Consider the following 18,718-nt stretch of genomic DNA (forward strand, 5'->3'; position numbering starts at 1 on the left):
CAATGTTTCTTTGGCTCATCTTTTACATCCTTCAAAAGCCTCTACAAGGGAAATTTCAGAGAATTCAGTTTCTCTGCAATTTCTTTCATTTAGTTTTAGGGGTTTTTTTTGAGAGGGTTGGGGGGTGCTAACTGTTTTTCCCCTCTGATTAATGTTTAATCTCCATGGTTAATCTGTAAGCAACTGGCCTCGGCTTTGTGGTTGTGGAGACACAATTATATCGATCACCCTTGTGATTCTCACAGAAGTAGAAGGCTTGTTATCAGGCTGTTTTTTATTTGATGCTTCGGATTTGAAAAATTTGATAAGTTCATCGTCACTGAGCCGAAGAATTTCCATCCCATTACATCGACATTACTAAATTCAGTCTATTGGAAAGACCTAAGTGAAGAGCAAACAAGTGCTATTTTTACCCTGGCCCTTAATAAAAAGTCAGATAATCAGCATGTAGTCAGAGGAGGAGAGGAGTTCTAGATATGGGCTACTAAATCCAGAGATTCTCAACACATTTTTAAGAAACCAATCATTTGTTAAATGGAAAATTTCTCAGAAACTCTAGACATGTAAATAAGGTTCCAATATTTAATGTTTCATTTAGGGAATATTATTAGCAGCTATTCCCTAAGTTTTTTATGGTATTTGCTAAGTGCTTACTATGTGCAAGACACTGTACTTAAGCACCAGGGTGCATAGAAGCTAATCAAGTTGGACAGAGTCCGTATCCCATATGAGGCTTAGACTCTTAATCTCCATTTTACAGATGAGGGAATTTAGGCACAGAGAAGTGAAGTGACTTACCCAAGTTCACAAGGCAGGCAGGTGGTGGAGGAGGAATTAGAACCCAGGTCCTTCTGATTCTCAGGTCCATGCTCTAACCATTAGGCAATGCTGTTTACCCTAAATAAGTACGTTTTCTAATTTGGGTCATTTTCTATTCAACCCCTAATTGCTTAGGTACTCTTCCCATCCCCACCCCAACAGCAACTATGCACATATCTTTATACTTCTGTCACCTATAATATATTTTAGTGTCTGCCTCCCACATTAGAGTCTAAGCTTCTTAAGGGCAGGGATTGGGTCTACCCAATGTATTGTACTCTCCCAAGCCCTTAGCACAGTGCTCTGTGCAAAGTGCTAAATAGCTACAACTCTTTGATCTTTTGATTGATTGCACTTGCATCAGTGACCTTTGGACATTTGATATGTGCCCCACCCTTAGTCCCACAGCACTTGTATAAATATCTTTAAATTATATATTATAAATTACTTGTTTATTCATGTTAATGTCTGCCTCCCCCACCAGACTGTAAGGTCATTATGGGCAGAGAATGATGATGCTGGTATTTGTTAAGTGCTTACTATGTGCAGAGTATTGTTCTATTGTTCTACCCTGGGATAGATACAGGGTAATCAAGTTGTCCCACGTGAGGCTCACAGCCTTAATCCCCATTTTACAGATGAGGTAACTGTGGCACAGAGAAGTTAAGTGCCTTGCCCACAGTCACACAGCTGACAAGTTGCAGAGCAGGGATTCAAACCCATGATCTCTGACTCCCAAGCCCGTGCTCTTTCCACTGAGCCATGCTGCTTCTAACAGAGAAGAAGCAGAGAAGAGAGAAGCAGCTGCTTCTGCTAAACAGAGAATGTGTCTGTTTATTGTTGTATCACACTTTCCCAACTGTTTAGTACAGTGCTCTGCACACAGCAAGTGTTCAATAAATAAGATTGAATGAATGAATTGAATGAATGAATAAATGCCATTAATTGATTTATTGGTTGAAACTTGCAAGGGGAATCCTTGTTTCTCTTTCTCAGGACATGACAGTGCTTGGAACATAATAAGCACTTAAGAAAACCAATATCATTATTATTACTGATAATAATCACCCTAAGAACTGTAGACTCTAGTTAAAGATGACATCAGAGAGCCAAGTCCCACTCAGATTTCTAAAGCTAGTAACATCCAATTCTCCCATAATGTGAGTCTGGTTCTTGGGAATCCTCACTTTAGGAAATCTTGTGCAACAGTACTAACCCACTTGTATCCTGCAGGGTTGTCTACACACATACATGAACATACAGTTTCTTTGATAAATGCAGCCCATCAAGCTGATATTGATGGGACAAGAACCCAAAGTTAATTATTAAGAGGAATATTTTAAATTAGCCCCAGAAATATTCAGTAAACTAAAGAAGAGGCTACGTACTAGTTCTCTTTTGCAGGTAAATCTCATTAGCAGTTGAGGATACTCATGAAGAGATCCCCTTCCTAAGGGTGAAGTTAATTAGCATGATTTGTCAATTATCTATCTGAAACCTTTGCTGACCCATCAGAAGAGAAGCCATTCAGAGTGGGGCTTCTGGAGAAAGGGAGTGTGGGCAAGCAATTTGAAGACAACCATGTCTTCAAAGTAAACAAAAGAGGTATGTTGTGTCCAGAGTTTGATGGAGAAGTCATGGAGGGGTTGGATCTTCAGATTTTGTAAGGGAAGGATGCAGACTGCAATCCTGATAGGCAGAATGTTTCTCAGAAGGGAAGTGGCTGCTGTGCCTTGAAGGGTTAGAAGGAATGAAAAAGGGAAGTTAAGTTCTGAGGGACAGTTTGAACCTGAGGGAGATGGATTGATCTTTGCGTTTCTGTTTTGTTGTTTTTTAATGGTGTATGTTAAGTGTTTCTGAAGTGCCAGACACTGTTCTAAACACTGGGGTAGATATGAGTTAATCAGATTGGACATAGTCCATGGCCCACATGGGGCTCACAGATGAGATAACTGAGAAAACAGGAACAGAGAGGTTAAGTGACTTGTCCAAGGTCACGCAGCAGATAATTTATCTGGATTGGAAAAAAAATAACTTGGAAAGTGTTCTTCCTCTGCAAAGAGCTTAGCAAATGCTATTGATTGAAGTTATATAAAAAAAAATTGATTATCCTGGATGTCTGAGTATATCCAAGTATAGTAGCCTGCCTTTGTGGGGAGAAAGTACTACTAGAGGAAAAGCAGGGCAACTTCTCTGGACTAATGGCCACCAGCTTTCTAGAAATTTTGTCTGGCTTGCTGGCTCGCCCAATGATCCCATGCTAATGCGAGGCCCTAATTAGTCAAGGTGATGACAGTAGTCACTTGAGGGTGGAAACAGGGGGTACCCCCTGGGAAAGGTTCCAAAGCTCACCCTGTCCTAGGTTGTAGTGGGGTGGGGGCGAACCTGAGGGTTAGGAATATTTGGAGACACATTGGCCTTTTCAATCTCACTCAAGTGAAGAGAAGATATTACCTTCAGTTCATTCATTCAATTGCATTTGAGTGCTTACTGTGTGCAAAGCACTGTATTATGTGCCTTCATCACTGTACTAACCGCTTGGCAGTTGCCTCCTCTTCAAATGTGAAGGACTGCTATGACAGAGAGGAACTGCAGGAGATGATGGATGGGTGTATTGCTAAGCTGCATGTAGCTTTTTATTTCCAAATTGTTTTTATTGAGCCGGATCTGGTCTTCTCTCCTTGGTCTCTTCATGGCCTTAGTGGCTGCCTGCTAGGGAGCAACTTGGAGAAATGCCAATTTGTTGCTCACAAAGGTTCCTGTAACTGGTTTCCTTTTCCATTAGAGACCCTGTGACCTCACAGGAAACCTTGCATTACTATTATTCTCTGGGAGTTGGCATTGAGGCTCTTTTTTCTTTCCATGGCCTGGCCTTTAGCTTTCTATATTGTAGGTGTAATGTTAGCCAACCTCTGGATCAGGTCTCCAGGACTCTGCCCCTCCTGTGGCTATACTGACTTGTCCTTACAGTTCCACTTCTAAAAGACTTAATCACTGTGATGCCATTGTGGAAATCCTGAGTTCATCAGTCAGTGATATTTGAGCACTTAGTGTGCAGAGCACTGTACAAATGACGAAGAAGAGAACAATGCAGCATCCATACTACCTCTTCATTATTTTGTTTTGTCCCAGGCAGAAGGTCCTTTGACTTTTCCAGGCTCTGCTCTCTGTGGAATGCTGAAGATTGGATTATATTTTTAAAAGAAGGGTCAATTCCAACACTGAACAGAAACAGATCAATAATAATAATTGTATTAAGTGCTTACTATGTGCCAGGCACTATACTAAGCACTGGTGTGGGTACAAGCCAGTCAGGCTGGTCATATTCATTCATTCAATAGTATTTATTGAGCACTTACTTTGTGCAGTGCACTGTACTAAGCGCTTGGAATGTACAATTTGGTAACAGAGACAATCCCTGGCCAATGACAGGCTCGTAGTCTAAACGGGGGAGACACAGCAAAAGAGAACAAAACAAAAACAAGACATCATCATCAAGATAAATAGAATCAAGGGGATGTTCACCTCATTAACAAAGTGAATAGGGTAATAAATAATATATACAAATGAGCACAGTGATGAAGGGAAGGGAAGAGGGAGGAGCAGAGGGTGGAGGAGAAGGGGGGGGAGCAGAGGGAAAGGGGGACTCAGTCTGGGAAGGCCTCTGGGAGGAGGTGAGCTCTCAGTAGGGAGAATCCCTACTCACAGTCTCAATCTGATTAGACTGTAAACCCGTCAATGGGCAGGGATTGTCTCTATCTGTTGCCCAATTGTACTTTCCAAGTGCTTAGTACAGTGCTCTGTACATAGTAAGCGCTCAATAAATACTATTGAATGAATGAATGAATCTCCATTTTACAGGTGAGGAAACCGAGGCCCTGAGAAGCAAAGTGATTTGCCCAAGATCACACAGCAGATAACTGATAGGGCTGGGAATAGAACCCATGACTTTCTGACTGTCATGTGCTCTTTCCACTCTGCCAGGCTGCTTTCTCTGGCTTATCTGCCATGTTTTTTCACTGAACAGAAACAGACCAGTCTGGTTTTTCTCCATGTTTTGTCACTGCTACCCACATGTACACTGAAGTCTCCCAAATTCTTCCTAGGTTGTCATCTCCTTAAGGATGACAATCATGTCTACCTATTCTATGGTACTCACCCAAACACTTACTACAGTGCTCTATACACAGTCGGTGCTCAATAAATAAAACCGACTGATGATCAACTTGTCAGATTTTATCCAGATCCCGATTGAATTGTTCTCTTGCTTCATTAATATCTTCCACATATGAACTCATGCTATTGACAAATCACTGTGGGCAGGGAATAGTTTTGCCCACTCTGTTGTATTCTCCCAAGCACTTAATAAAGTCCTCTGCATATAATAACTGCTCATTAATAGCCACTGATGATAAAGTCTCATGTTAAAGGTAAGTCTATTCCATTTTTATGGCTCTGGGCTAGCTGAAAGGCCTGAAACTAAGAATTATGTAATTGCCAATCCCTCACTTGAAGATGGGAGATCTATCTATAGGGTTGTATCCAGCACATAACTGCATGAACCATTTATGTCTATCTTCCCCTCTAGACTTTAAGCTCGTTGTAGGCAGGGACTGTGTCTACCAACTCTGCTGCATTGCATTCTCCCAAGTGTTTAGTACAGTGCTCTACACACAGTAAGCACGCAGCAAATGTCAGTACAATCTCTCATCATATCCCGACTGGATTACTGAATCAGCATCCTTTCTGATTTCCCATCCTGTCTCTCACCACTTCAGTCTATACTTCACTCACTGCCTGGATTATCTTCCTACAGAAACGCTCTGGCCACGTCACACCCCCTCCTCAAAAATCCCCAGTGGTTGCCTATCAAGCTTCAGATGAAACAAAAACTCTTCACTATTGACTTCAAAGCTCTTCATCACTTGCTCCCTCCTACCTCACCTCCCTTTCGTCCTTCTATAGCCCAGCCTGCACACTCTGCTCCTCTGCTGCTTACCTCCTCACTGTGCCTTATTCTCGCCTGTCCTGCTGTTGATCCCTGGCCCACGCCCTATTTTTGGCCTGGAATGTCCTCCCTCCTTACATCTGCCAAACTAGCTCTCTTCCCCACTTCAAAGCCCTACTAAGAGCTCACCTCCTCCAGGAGGCCTTCCCAGACTGAACCTCCCCCCTTTTCCTCTACTCCTCCTCCCCTCTCCATCATTCCTACTCCATCCTTCTGGTCAACCCCCTTCCCACGCCCCACAGCACTTGTGTATATTTGGACATATTTATTATTCTATTTATTTTATTAATTATGTGTATCTATCTATAATCTATCTATTTTGATGCTATTAATGCCTGTCTATTTGTTTGTTGTCTGTCTCCCCCTTCTAGACTGTGATCCCATTGTTGGGTAGGGATTGCTCTATCTGTAGCTGAATTGTACTTTCCAAGCGCTTAGTACAGTGCTCTGCACACAGTAAGCACTCAATAAATACTATTGAATGAAGTAAATACCACTGATGATAATGATGAACTGTCCTTCACTGCCAAGTCAGGCTGCACTTAGGATTGTGTTAATTTCATTTACAGCTAATGTTGTACACCTGCCTAGGTGACTCCTGTAATTATGCTTCAAATGGCTATTTTTTTGGTCTTAGTTTGCTCTTAATCCTAACACCACCAATGTTTGTGCTCTAGACTTTAAACTCACTGTGGGCAGAAATTGTGTCTGTTATTGCATTCTCCCAAGTGCAAAATACAGTACTCTGCACACAGCAAGCACTCAATAAATATGATTGACAGACTGACTGGTGACTCTAGTTTGGGGAAGACAGGCAGTTTTTGAAGTACCTCTCCTAAATCCACTCCTCCTTCAGAGGGAACAGTGAGCATTTTCTAAATAGGCCATTCAGCTTCCCAAGGAGTCACTGAAAGCTATAGCTGCCTATTTAGTGATCAAACATTCCATGTCCTGTGGCCATCTATTTATACAGGACTTTTCTTTAGACTTCCCATGATGAGCTGGAGCAATTGTTTTAGTAAGCATCATAGCTTATCCTAATCCATTCACTTTGAGTGTGGTCAACAGTATAAATTGTCAAAAGCCTCTTCAGGAAAACAGAGTCCTCATTTTCTTCATCCTCTACTGTTGAAATTGGCATTCACTTCTCCTGTATTTGTATATATTCATCTGCTCATTTGTATATGTTCATCTGCTCATTTGTATATATTTTTATTACCCTATTTATTTTGTTAATGAGATGTACATCCCCTTGATTCTATTTATTACTATTGTTTTTGTCTGTCCGTCTCCCCAGATTAGACTGTAAACCCATCAGTGGGCAGGGACTGTCTCTATCTGTTGCTGAATTCTACATTCCAAGAGCTTAGTACAGTGCTCTGTACATAGTAAGCTCTCAATAAATACTATTGAATGAATAAATGAACCTTAGGGCTTTAGTTTATCTATTTACTAATTTACATTCATTAGCCAGACTATTTTTTCACTGAAGTAATTTGGACTGTCAATCATATTTGAGCACTTTTTGTGTGCAGAGCACTGCATTAAGTGCTTGAAAGAGTCCAATATACCAGAGTTGGTAGACCTGTCCACAAGGAACTTAGTCTAGAGGGGGAGGCAGACGTTAATATAAATGGATGAATTATGGATATGCACAGAAGTGCTGTCGGGCTGAGGGTGCAGGAGTGATGCAGACGAGAGTGGGAGAAGAGGAAATCTGAGCTTAGTCAGGGAAGCCTCTTAGAGGAAATGTATAAATAAGACTTGGAACATGGACAGAGTGAATGACTGTTGGATAAGAAGTGGGAGAGAGTTCCAGCCCAGACATAGGATTTTGGAAAGAAGTTGTCAGCGGTATAGATGAAATTGCTCTATAGTGAGTAGGTTGGCATTAGAAGAGCAAAATGTGTGGGCTTTTTTTTTGTTTGTTTTTAAATGTTATTCTTTAAGCACTTACTATATGCCAGGGTCCGTACATAACTCTGTGGTAGATACAAGCTAATCAGTTTCACACAGTCCATCTCCCACATGGGGCTCACAGTCTTAAACCCCATTTTATAGATGAGGTAATAGGTACAGAGAGGTGAATGACTTGCCCAAGGTCACACAGCAGACAAGTGGCAGACCCAGAATTAGAACCCAGGTCCTTCTGATTACCAGGCCCATGTTCTATCTAACAGGCCATGCTGCTTCCTGCATTTCAATCAGTCATATTTATTGAGCACTCACATGTGCAGAGCACCATATTAAGTGCTTGGAAAAGTATAAAATAGGAGTTGGTAGACACATTCTCCTCCCTGTAGTAGGAAATCAGAGGGGAAAGGGGATGAGTGGGTGGGGGACAAAGTGATTGCTTTAAAACCAGCGGTGAAGAAATTCTGCTTGATGTGGTCTTGGATGGGCACACACTCTTGAGTTTCTTGAGGAGTGGATAAATATGGACTAAAAGGTTTTGTAGAAAAATGATCCTGGCAGCAGATTGAAGTAGGGACTGGAGTGGAGAGAAACGGGAGGTAGGGAGATCGGCAAGGAGATTGCTGCAGGAATCAAGGCAGGATAGGGTAAATGGTTGGATTAATGTCGTGGCAATTTTGATGATTAAAAAAGGGAGGATTTTACCTATGTTGAGGTGGTTGACCCGACTTGATTTGGTGACATATTGAATATTTGTGGGTTGAATAAGAGAGATGAGTTGAGGACAATGGTGACTAGTATTAGGGTCATTTGATAAACTGAGGAAATTCAAAATGGTAGGGGGAAGGAAATATGGCTTATTTTGGTCATGGGTTCTAATCCCTGCTCCACCACTTGCCTGCTGTGTGGCTTTGGGCAAGTCACTTCACCTGGCCTCAGTTACCTCATTTATAAAATGGGGATTGAGACTGTGAGGCTCAAGTGGTACAGGGACTGTGTCCAACCCAATTTGCTTGTGTCCACCCCAGTGCTTAGTACAGTACCTGGCACATAAGTGCTTCACAAATACCAATATTATCATTATTATTATTATTACTTTCCCCTACTCCATTCCCCGAAGAAATAGAAGGTGGCTGTCACAGTTCCCTCACTTCAGCACCATCTCCCAATGCAAACCCCAACAGCATTCACAACGCTCCCCCACAAAAAAAAAAAAAAAGGTATTTTCGACTTCTCAAACCAACCAGCTCAGATAAAACACATCATGCTCCTTTTCAGTAGCTTGTTAAATATACTATCTAGCTTTACAAGGGAAAGGATTTATCTTCAATATGTAAATCATGCTCATTTGAAATGGAAGCTGTTTAACAGAAGCTTTTACATAACTGTCCTTTAGATTTGACCATGTTTGATTCGTTAGTGTGACATATCCATCTCTCCCAGCAGCTGGCTGCGATAGTAAAGCAAAGACTCAGATGAGCATCGGAGCGCTAAATGTCGTTAAAACGGCACAGTTTCATGCTAGGCCAGCGATGTGCCTATTTATAATTGTTCACAGCCACTCTGAATGCCATTTGAAATAGAGACTGTCACACAATAGACACACTGATACTCACATCAAACCATCATGATAAAGTCTCTGGAGGACATCATCGATGTAGGATTGAACTTCCTGCTCAACAAAGTCTATCTTTTGAAAGACGAGAGCTGGTGGGTGGATTAAATATCTGCTTGTGCCTAGGGAACACTCATTTTAAGGAGTTAAATTCTGTTTTTTGGGATCATGGCTCTTGGCACCTGTACAATGCAGGGACCAGGGAAATAGATTTAACAAAAGATGAATAAATGTACCCCTCTCAGGACCACACCTGAAGAGTTGTGCTGCTGAATTGTACTTTCCAAGGACTTAGTACAGTGCTCTGCACACAGTAAGCACTCAATAAATACGATTGAATGAATGAATTTCCAGGACTCTATTGGTCTTGGCTACGGGAGGGAGAGTCATTCCATTTCTAGCTTGGGCAATGGCTAGTGAGTGAAAGGCAATCTGCTACAAGTCAAAAGTAACCTGTGCTGGGCCGCAGCAATGTGGAAAAGAGACGAGGGTGGAGACTCAGGTTTACTGCATGGGAGAAGGCAATGGGAAACTACTTCCATATTTTCACCAAGAAAATTATATGGATACACTACCAGAATGATTGCAGATGGAGGTGGGGCATTCTGGGAGAGATGTGTCCATGGCGTCAGTTGGGGCCGAAAATGACTCGAGAGCTTGAGATGAGAGTAAAAGTAAAAGACTCATGTTTTCAGATAGCTTAAGTCATTTTTCCACTTCGTCCTGCAGCCAGAGCAGAGGAAGTAGGTGGTGCACTGGGAGAATTTTTGGTGATGAAGAAATGAAGGCAATTCTAGTCACTCGCTATTTTTTTCTATTCTAACAGGTTTTTGTTCAAAGGGTCCCCTCTAAAAGCAAATCTCTCTTTAACAGGAGACTGAATAGTCTACAGAAGGTGCACTGGAACACATTTGAGCACTTAGGGCTTTTATGTTGCAGGCGAAGATATCAGTCTCCTTCTAGAAAGGGCTGCGTCTCCACTGTTGTAGGCTCAGCCTGGATTGCGGGCAGATCGCAGCCCAGGAGGACTGCGGGGGACTTGAGTGGGAGGGGGTGTGCTTAGCACAATCTACCCTGGTCGTTGGGGGAACAAGGCCATGGTGAGTCAGTTCCCTTGGCCACCCACCTATCTTCAGTTGTGAATTTTTAGCTGCCCTCATTCCCGTTATGATTTACAATTCATAAGCTTTAACAGTTACAGTTTCTACCTCACTTCCATTCTGTTTTATATTCGTTTTTATAATCTACATCATTTCTAATCTGTTTTATATTCTGTTTTATAACCCGTTATATTAATGTCTGTTTCTCCCCCTCTAGACTATAAGTTTGTTGTGGGCAGAGAATATGTCTGTTATATTATACTCTCCCAAGCGCTCAGTGCAGTAAGCACTTAAGAAATACAGTTGACTGACTGACTTTTTTGTGCCCTTCACCAAAACCTTTAGCTCTGAGGGGTCTAATAACCGCCTCTTATCCTAATGTGATAGGCTCAACTGTTGTAGTCACACTGACAGCTCAGCAACCTTCATCACTTTCACCTAGAAACACTGTCAAATCTTGGTTTTGCCAACATGACACTCACTCGATTTCTCATCCTCCCAGTCTGACTTACTCAATCTCCTTCTCTGATTCATTATCCACCTCTCATCCCTTAACTATGGCTGTCTCAAGTTTCTATTTTGGATTCCCTACTCTCACATCGCTTTGCTCCATCTAACACTTCTATGCAGATGACTCTCAAATCTCTCACTAATCACAACCTCTCACCTATTCTGCAATCTGACATTTCTTCTTGTTTCCATTGAAGTAATGCTCAGAGTGACAGAACACCCCTGGGCAGGACATATGAGAAGGATGGCTGGCAACAGGATTACTCAGCAGCAGTTGTCTGGTGGATTGAAAGGAGGCCACACATTAGGAGGTCAGAATCAGCACTGGTGAAACATACTCTCAAACAATGTCAGGAGAACTAGCAAGGCTCTACGGGAAATGTTTGCCGCTTTTCACTTCCACCCCTAAAGGCTGACAAGAGCATTAACACTCTTTAAGAGCCATGGATCAGAGAACAGATGTCAAAAAAAATGCTTATTAAACCTGGGGATGGAAAGAGTGGAGTGAAGAGATGACAAATTGAAGATGAGGTTATCTTGGATTGTGATGATAATGAGAAAAGTGGTATTTTTATGGTATTTGTTTAGTGCTTACTGTGAGCCAAGCACTGTACTAAATGTTAGGGTAGATACAAGATAATCAGGTCCCACATGAGGTTCACAGTCTAAGAAGGAGGGAGAACGGATTGAATTTCCAAGTTGCAGATGAGGAAGTTGAGGCACAGAGAAGTTGTCACTTGCCCAAGGTCACACAGTAGCTACGTGGCAGAGCCAGGATTGGAAGCCAGGTCCTCTGATGCCTAGACCTGTGCTCTTTCCACTAGGACACACTGCATTTATCAGGTTATGGAAAGCAAGTCTGGGAAATCCTGACAGACGGTCAGAAAGGGTGAGCTGCATACTTCATTCATTCATATTTATTGAGCACTTACTATGTGCAGAGCACTGTACTGAGCAGTGGGAAAGTATAATTCAGCAACAGAGACAATCCCTACCCAACAACGGGCTCACGTTTTAGAAGAGGGAGACAGACCACAAAACAAGTAGACTGGCATCAATAGCATCAAAATAGATTAATAGAAATATAGAGTAATAAGTATAAACAAATATGCACAAGCACTGTGATGTGGGGAAGGGGGTTGAGCAGAGGGAGGGAGTAGGAACGATGGGGAGGGGAGGAGGAGCAGAGGAAAAGTGGGGGTTCAGTCTGGGAAGGCCTCCTGGAGAAGGTGAGCTCTCAGTAGGGCTTTGAAGGGGGGAAGAGAGCTAGTCTGGTGGCTGTGAGGAAGGAGGGCATTCCAGGCCAGGGCTAGGACGTGGGCCAGGGGTCGACGGGAGGACTGTCAAGAACAAGGCACAATGAGGAAGTTAGCAGCAGAGGAGCGGAGTGTGCGGGCTGGGCTGTAGTAGGAAAAAAGGGAGGTGAGGTAGGAGGGGGCAAGGTGATGGAGAGCTTTGAAGAGAAGGAATGTAGGAGCTTAGTAGAATTCTCCAACTCAAAAAGGAGGCCTAACTGAACAGTCCTTCTCTTCATCTTGAACGAGTGGAGAGACCAGAAATCTTAATGGTCCCATCAAGTACTCCATTGCCCAAAGTTTCAAATCCCAACTTAACTTGGTAAAGTAGTGGTGCGTCTATATATGTTATTGGACTTCCTATGTTCTAGATCTCCGTTGATGAGCATGGTCACACAGCATTTATTAAGATAATCGTTTACTGAAATTGATACCAGTGATTTCCCTATTCCTCTTCCTCTGGGCAACACTGACAACAGTCTAGGTGTTTTTACAGCTGCATAAAGAAAACAAGTGGCTGATTAGTTATAATGAATGCCTGGGGGAATTTTAGAGTGGGACTAAAAATGAAAGAAAATGAATTTCCTCCAGAGAAATTATGTCTCCTGACTTCCTCAATCAGGTTTTCCAGTAAAAGCATTTTTGTTTTGTGGTTTAATAATAACAAAGAGAAGAGATCTGGGGACAACACTAGGTCTTTGGAAACTGAAAACAGTCAGGGCCTGGTTCAACTCTTAACCCACCTCTGCTTGACTGTCCTGGCACCCTTACTATGTTATATATATTTCTGCCCATCTTGGCTTTAGGAGTGCCCACCCATGGAGAAATGGAGGAGACTGAGGGACTTTTCTGATGACAGAGATGACAATGGTACTTATGTGCATGTAGTCAGTACTTGGGGAAGATACAAGATAATCAGGTAGGACACAGTCCCTGTCCCACATGGGGCTCATAGACTAAGGGGGAAGGAGAATTAACTCCTCATTTTACAAATGAGGAAACTGAGGTCCTGAAAAGTTAAGTGACTTGCTCAAGGTTAGGATTAGAACCCAGGCCCATACTCTTTCCACTAAGCTGTGCTGCTTCTCGTGCTGATAGTTATGAGCAATTAACTCTGAGAGAGTCAACTTAATTTCATTCAAATTGATTCATCCATAGGCACTATCTTCTTCACGGGATGATGTGATTTGCCATATGATTCAAGGAAGGTCTTGTAAGGGACAGAAGAATGCATTTTTTTCTGGAACTGGCTAATGAGACCAAATCGAATCCACAGCATGCAGGGTAGGGAGCTGACAGTGAAGCAGCCTTGACGTTATAAAATCTCACCAGGCTTGCCACTGTATATTCTTTGTCAGTCATTCATTCCTGGCCAATTTCACTCAGGGGCCTGTCTCTTTCAGCTCTGCCCTTTCTTTCCACTATGGGTGATTTCAAGGCATCAATGTCATTAGGTTTCAATTCTGAAAATAAAACCTTATTGTCGGAGCCCAGGTAGGAAGCAGAGCAGAGTCCTCATACCCTGAATTGTCTGGAGTGCTAAAGCATCCAGTGGCTTCTACAGCCAGAGTCAAACTTCCAGCTGCGGAAATTTCCTAAATAATTCAGAAAAATAGAGCACCGCCCTGCTTTTTGCCTGCCACTGCCAAGGAAATGGTTTTACCTGGTTCAAATACTGAATCTTCTACATGGAATTGTCTATGAAGACACAGCCTTGAGGCTCAGTGAGCTTGACTTGCCCCTTGGGAATGTTCCACCGAGTGCAAACTTACAGATCTCAATAATAGTGATAATTATAATACATTCATTTGGTATTTTTAAGCACTTATTGTGTCTTAAGCACTGTACTAAGGGCTAGGGGATTAAATGATTTGCCTGAGGTCACACAACAGGTATGTGGTAGAGCTGGGAGTGGAACCCAGGTCCCCTAACTTCCAGGCCCGTTACGCTCTTTCCACTAGGACACACTGCTTCCATGGTCCATTGTCCTTCACTGGGAAAGCAAGCAGTATATCTTGAATCTATTCCCCTTCGAAAAGCAGCATGGCCTGGTGGAAGGAACATGGGCTTTGAAGTCAGCAGCCTTGTGCCTTGATCCCTACTCTCCCGCTTTCTTTCTTTTTTTGGCGGGCTTGTGACATTGGGCAAATTTCTTATCTTCTCAGTGCCTCAGTTACCTCTTCTGTGAAGTATGCTCTCCCTCTTACCTAGGCTGTGAAGCCCATGTGGGTTAGGGATTGTGTCTGATCTGATTGTTTTGTCTCTACCTTTGCATGTAGTAGAGTACATTACTATTATTGTTATGGCTCCAGGAGGTTTGGTTACAGGTCCACAGAATTAGTCAGATGTGAGCAGGGTCCTCTAATTCTGCCACTAAAATAAGGGGTAAGATGTTTCAATGGGAGATTTCAATGGAAGCAAGGTTTCTTAGTGGATAGAGCAAGGGCCTGGGAGTCAGGTCATGGGTTCTAATCCTAACTTTGCCACTTGCCTGCTATGCGATCTTGGGTGAGTCAAGATCCTGTTACCTCATCTGTAAAATGGGGATTGAGCTCCATGTGGGACAGGGACTGTGTCCAACCGGATTTGCTTGTAACTACCCAGTGCCTAGTACAGTGCATGGCACATAGTAAGTTCTTAACAAATACCATAATTATCATTATTATTATAAAATTGGCAGGAGGTTCCGGTATGGAAACCTTACTGACTTGGCTGAGTACCCAGATCCAAAGACCCCAGGGGCCCAGCTGACAGTATCTAACCTCAGGGCAGGGGAGGGAGTGTCTTCCTAGGGTCCTAGATCTACTCTCCAGACAGGTCCTTTTGAAGGGAAAGGTCCTCACGGAAACCTCCAGTCCACAAGGGATCCAGTGGTCTGTCTGCTGCTCTATGTCACATTTATCTCTGTCTCCACTGGGGCTTTCCACCACCTGGAGATGACAGCAATGTTCCCATGGGTCAATGAAACACTCCCTGACAATGACTCCGCAATCTTTATAGAAAGCTGAGGAGGTTAAGCTAATGATAATAATTGTGATGTGTGTCAAGTGCTTAGTAAATACCAAGTGATGTACTAAGCCCTGGAGTAGATACAACATGGATCTGGAGTAGAGAAGCAGCGTGGCGCAGTGGAAAGAGCACGGGCTTTGGAGTCAGGGCTCATGAGTTCAAATCCCAGCTCTGCCACTTGTCAGCTGTGTGACTGTGGGCAAGTCACTTCACTTCTCTGTGCCTCAGTTCCCTCATCTGTAAAATGGGGATTAAGACTGTGAGCCCCACATGGGACAACCTGATTCCCCTGTGTTTACCCCAGCGCTTAGAACAGTGCTCTGCACATAGTAAGCGCTTAACAAATACCAACATTATTACAACATAATTGGGTTGGATCCAGTTGCTGTCCCACATGAGAATTACAGTGTAAACGGGAGGGAGAATAAGTATTACATTTCTATTTTAAAGTTGAGGAAACCAAGCACACGGAAGTAACTTGTCCAAAGTCACACAGCAGGCAAACAGTAGAATCTGAATTAGAACCCAGGGTCCCCTGAATCCCAGGATTTTGCTATTTCCACTAGGCCATGTTGCTAATTTCTAATGTATAGGAAATTGTATGCTGTACTGATAAAGGTACTTAAACTAGTCTTTAATCTTTATTTTAAAGTCATTCCAAGCATTAAGTCACGATAACAAATGAGGCATAGGCCTATGATTGAGTCATTGCAGGAGGCTGCAGACAGATGCTGGTTTTCGAGGCAGAGGTAGAGGTTTTTCAGCTTTTGTGAAGAATTTGTCTAAAGAGCAGCCATATTGTCTCCATAAAACACTCTGTAGCAGGTGAATGCCATTGAACACCTCTGTATGCCTATGAATACTGATGTTCTTTAATCATGTTAGTTCACCTGCTCTCTTAAATTATTGCAGGACTTACCGGGAACTGTAACTGCAAATCTTAACAAGAACACATCCCTACTGGGTGTAAGTCTCCAGTTTTGTGCTTGGGAAGTTTGCTCAGATGAACACTAAGATTGGCATTGGGTTAGTTTATGTACTGATCATGAAACTGGGTAGATCTAGGTCAATGACTACTGGCATGTATCTCCCTCATTGAGCAAGGTCATTAGTTATAACTTTTGCTCTGTCATTTTAAGCCTTACTTTCTATCTTATAAATGATAAAGAATGATATTAAGTGCTTTCTATTTGTGAAACACTGCTGGAGTAGACATAAGATGATCATGTCAAATAGGCAGTCCTTTCCCACATGAAGCTCACAGTCTAAGAAGGGAGAACAGACTTGAATCCCCACTTTAAATATGAGGAAACTGAGGCTCAGAGAAGTTGTGACTTGTCTAAGGTCAAACATCTGACAGTGACAGAGCCAGGATTAGAGCCCAGGTAATAATAATAATAATATTAGTTAAGCGCTTAGTATGTGTCAAGCATTGTTCTCGATGCTGGGACAGATAGAAGATAATGAAGTAGGAGGCAATCCCTGACCCACATGGCCTCACAGTGTAAGGGGGAGAGAGAAAAGGGATTTAATCCCCATTTTACAGTTGAGGAACTGAGGCACAGAGAAGATCAGTGACTTGCCCAAGATCATGCAGCAGGCAAGTGGCAGATTGGAAATAGAACCCAGCTCTTTAAATTGATACAAGAATCATGAAGAGTAGCTAATGGTTTGTCTAAGACTTTGGCTCTTCCTCTCCCTGTTGACCTATTTTCCACTGAGGGTAGAATTACAATTTGTTTTCCACAAGTGACTGCTCTTCTATTTCTACCTAGAATGGCATCTTCTATGTTTTAATGTTATTTGTTAAGCATCTACTATGTACCAGGCACTGTACTGAGACTGGAGTAGGTACAAGTGAATCAGGTTGGATACAGCCCCTGTCCCACATGGGGCTCACAATCTTAATGCCCATTTTATAGACGAGGTAACTGAATCAGAGAAATGAAGTGACTTGCCCAAAGTCACACTGCAGACAAGTGGTGGAACTGGGTTTAGAACCCAGGTCCTTCTGACTCCCAGGCCCAAGATCTCTCCACAAAGTCAAGCTGATTACTCCGTTTCCCGTTTCTACTTCCAGCTGCCTTCCCTATTGATGGTGGATTCCTTTTGCTTCTCATGTATCTATACTTTCCCAAGTATTTAGTACAATAACAACTTTTAACAGAAAACATTTTCAATTAGTACATTGGAGGGTCCATACCAGAAAACTTGGTTAATTCTTTACAAGAGGCAGATCTCACATGCCTTTCAGTAAACTGAGAAAATAAATGTTTCTCCTATTCAAGTTACTTATTATGGACTTGGTGCAATCAGTCCCTGTTAATGCTTTTATTGTGCCAACTTACCAGAAAGATTTAAATACACTGGAAACAATCCGAAGTGGAAGGATATATATATATATATATAATTTCAAGGAACCTGCATTCTCAAAGGATAAAGAAAGAGGAATGATCATTTCAACAGCAGAAAGAGCAGTGCCTTGAGAGAGGCTAGCGAACCTAATTTTTTTTCCTCAATTTGTTTGCCATGGTGAATTCCCCAAACAGTAACACCACAGACATCATGTGAAAAGCTCCTGACCCTCCCCTGCAGCTCCATCTGCCTCCCTGACACCTCTCAAATCACGAAGGAGGGTTTTCTGTTCCTGTGAACATTTGTTTGCACTTGTTGGCCGCCTGGCAGAGACTCAAGAAACTTTACTGCTGTGGAATTTAAATCCTTGGTACCAGAAGACAAATGAATGGCCAGTATACCTTGACTATTTACTTTATTGATACAAATACTGAGGGAATACACATGTAAAATTGTGTACAAGGAGTTTGCGGAAGCCCTCTGGGACTGCATCCCATTCTGTGTCTCCAACTTTGGATTTTTTAAAGGTCTTTTTTAATAGACTGTCTTTTTCCTCCATGTATAGAACCATTATGTGAAAAAGCTAATAAAATATCCCTTAGAGTCCAGCCCAAATCAATCACTATTAGAAGAGTAGATTCCTGAAGCTTCAACAAATCACTCATTTTGAGCCTCTTTCCTGTTGTCTTAGCCCCTGGACAAGGTAACTGGCAAGATTAGTGCAAGATTTCCACTTCAGTGTTCAGGAAAGTCTGCAAATGACTTTCCTTTCTGAATCTTGAGCACCAGTTAGGAGGCATTCAGATGATAAAATGAATTTTTTCTGCCTGGCATGCAGGATTAAGATGAGAAGTACTTGAACTAAATAAAAACCACTAAGAAAGTGACTTCAAAGAACTTTCTCACAATGTAAAAATTGTCAAAAAACCATGGTGATCTCCTACTGTGGGAGTTTTGAACTGCCTAAGGATACCAGGGTCCTGATAGCAGTTCCCCAGTACCCCATAAACCATTTCCCTGTCAAGAAAATCTTTCATTTTAATTGGGGAAAGGGAGAATTGGGTTAATCCATATTTATTTCATGATTGATTCC

At 42.3% G+C, this 18,718-nt stretch overlaps 1 long non-coding RNA gene across 1 annotated transcript in view; it reads left to right on the forward strand.

The window, feature by feature from the left end:
* The first annotated feature begins 2,338 nt into the window (after positions 1-2,338).
* The window catches only part of LOC114812275, a 122,212-nt gene continuing 105,832 nt past the window's right edge, over positions 2,339-18,718 (forward strand). Inside the window, exon 1 of the long non-coding RNA XR_003759938.2 lies at positions 2,339-2,424. This is a non-coding gene — a long non-coding RNA (uncharacterized LOC114812275). The remainder of the gene's footprint in view (positions 2,425-18,718) is intronic.

The sequence above is a fragment of the Ornithorhynchus anatinus genome, chromosome 5 (assembly GCF_004115215.2).
Source record: "Ornithorhynchus anatinus isolate Pmale09 chromosome 5, mOrnAna1.pri.v4, whole genome shotgun sequence".
NCBI lineage: Eukaryota > Metazoa > Chordata > Mammalia > Monotremata > Ornithorhynchidae > Ornithorhynchus > Ornithorhynchus anatinus.